We start from the raw sequence: 2,155 nt of genomic DNA on the forward strand, positions 1-2,155 counted from the left end.
GGAGAACCAGAAATTGCAACTGAAAAGTGTGGTATAGTCTCGCCAGCAAGGAAGACCCCCATCAAGAAGAAAGATCCTGGAGCAGTGGCGATACCATGCACAATCAAGAACAAAATGTTTAAAAAGGTACTTATTGATTCTGGTTCTAGTGTGAGTTTAATGCCACTATCTATCTTCAAAAAGCTTGAATTGGGAAAGATAAGCGAAAGTGAGACAAAATTAAAGTTCTCTGATCACACCATCAAGAAATCTCATGGGGTAGCTGAAGATGTACTGGTGGAGATTGATAAGTTTGTATTCCCTGTTGACTTCCACATCATGGACATTCCTGAAGATGAAGAAACTCCTATCCTTCTTGGGAGACCCTTTTTGTTAACAAGTCGTTGCAACTTTGACATTGAGAAAGGGACACTAACGGTGAAATCATTTGATGAAGAAGTAACCTTGAAGATGTTAGAAGTCAAGAAACAAAGTGCAGGTGTACATGATCAAGCTTCTGTTGGTATGATCGGAAGTGAGGGAGAAGACAAAAGTCCTAAACACCTCCAAGAAAAAGTTTCAAGCATAGCCTCTAGGGTGGAACCAAATTATGTAACTATCAAAAGTCCTAAGAAGGCTAAGGAAGTCAAGAAGAATGTGGGAAGTGAATTGAAGAGAAAAGTTGTCCATGCTTTTCATCTTCATGAGTTCGTGGTTGCGGAAGTGGCAAGCAACAAGGTTTGGAAAAGGAAATACCCTCCATAATAATGGGTAATGGACCGTCGAGCCATGCGACGTTAAATGAAGCACTCCGTGGGAGGCAACCCACGGTTTTAATAATTAATTTCTCTATTTGTTTGTTTTATTTTCAGGAAATAAAAGAGGAAATCTCTAGTGAAAGCTCGGAAGTTATCATTGGAGTGCAATACCCTCTGTAAGTAACCTCTCCAAGGCTTGTTCTAAAACATTGAGGCCAATGTTTAGTTCAAGTGTGGGAGGGGTTCTTTGCATTTGCTTTTAGTTGTTTTCCATTTTTGTTTTTGTTTGTGTGTTGTGTTGACATTGTGTTATAGATTGAGTGATGGATGCCAAATGAATGATGATTGGTAGTTAGTGGATAAAAGTGTTAGAACAAGATTTGTTCTGATCAATTATCTTAGTTTTGATGATAACAATAATATGAATTTTGCTTAAGATAATATGGTACTCTAATCCAATGCAATTTCCTTTTCAGGAAATATATAAAGAGTATGCATAATTCAGCGCTCAGAAGCTTTGTCTCAAAGGGTTCAGCATGCAACATCAGAACATGGTCTGGCAAGACATCAGAAGATGGTCGAAGCAGAATCAGAACATGGGTCTATGGAAGCATCAGAAGAACAAGAGAACAGAAGCACAGAAGTTCTGATGGTATCACGCTCAGAAGCACTTCAAGGTCAGAAGATCAGAAGATGCTTTGCACCAAGCTGTTTGACTCTGATGACATTCAAACGTTGTATTCACAAACATCAGATCAGAAGGAAGTACAAGTGGCAAGCTACGCTGACTGACAAAAGGAACGTTAAAAGCTATTATAGGCAACGTCAGTAGACACAGCGTGAACAAGGCTCGAGGTAGTTGACAAAAGCGTATAACATTAAATGCGATGCTGTACGGAACACGCAAAGCATTAAATGCACTCAACGGTCATCTTCTCCAACGCCTATAAATATGAAGTTCTGATGAGAAGCAAGGTTAACGATTCTGCACAAAACAACTCATATTAACTTGCTGAAACTCTGTTCTACTCAAAAGCTCAGAATCTTCATCTTCATCAAAGCTCACTACATTGCTGTTGTAATATATTAGTGAGATTAAGCTTAAACGTTAAGAGAAATATCACAGTTTGTGATTATAGCTTTTAAGAAGCAATTGTAATACTCTTAGAATTGATTACATTAAGTTGTAAGGAACTAGAGTGATCGTGTGGATCAGAATACTCTAGGAAGTCTTAGAGGTTATCTAAGCAGGTTGTAACTAGAGTGATCGTGTGGATCAGAATACTCTAGAAAGTCTTAGAGGGTATCTAAGCAGTTGTTCCTGGAGTGATCAGTGTGTGATCAGAAGACTCTGGAAGACTTAGTTGCTAACTAAGTGGAGAACCATTGTAATCCGTGCGATTAGTGGATTAAATCCT

Source organism: Vicia villosa, linkage group LG7, assembly GCF_029867415.1.
Source record: "Vicia villosa cultivar HV-30 ecotype Madison, WI linkage group LG7, Vvil1.0, whole genome shotgun sequence".
Lineage (NCBI taxonomy): Eukaryota > Viridiplantae > Streptophyta > Magnoliopsida > Fabales > Fabaceae > Vicia > Vicia villosa.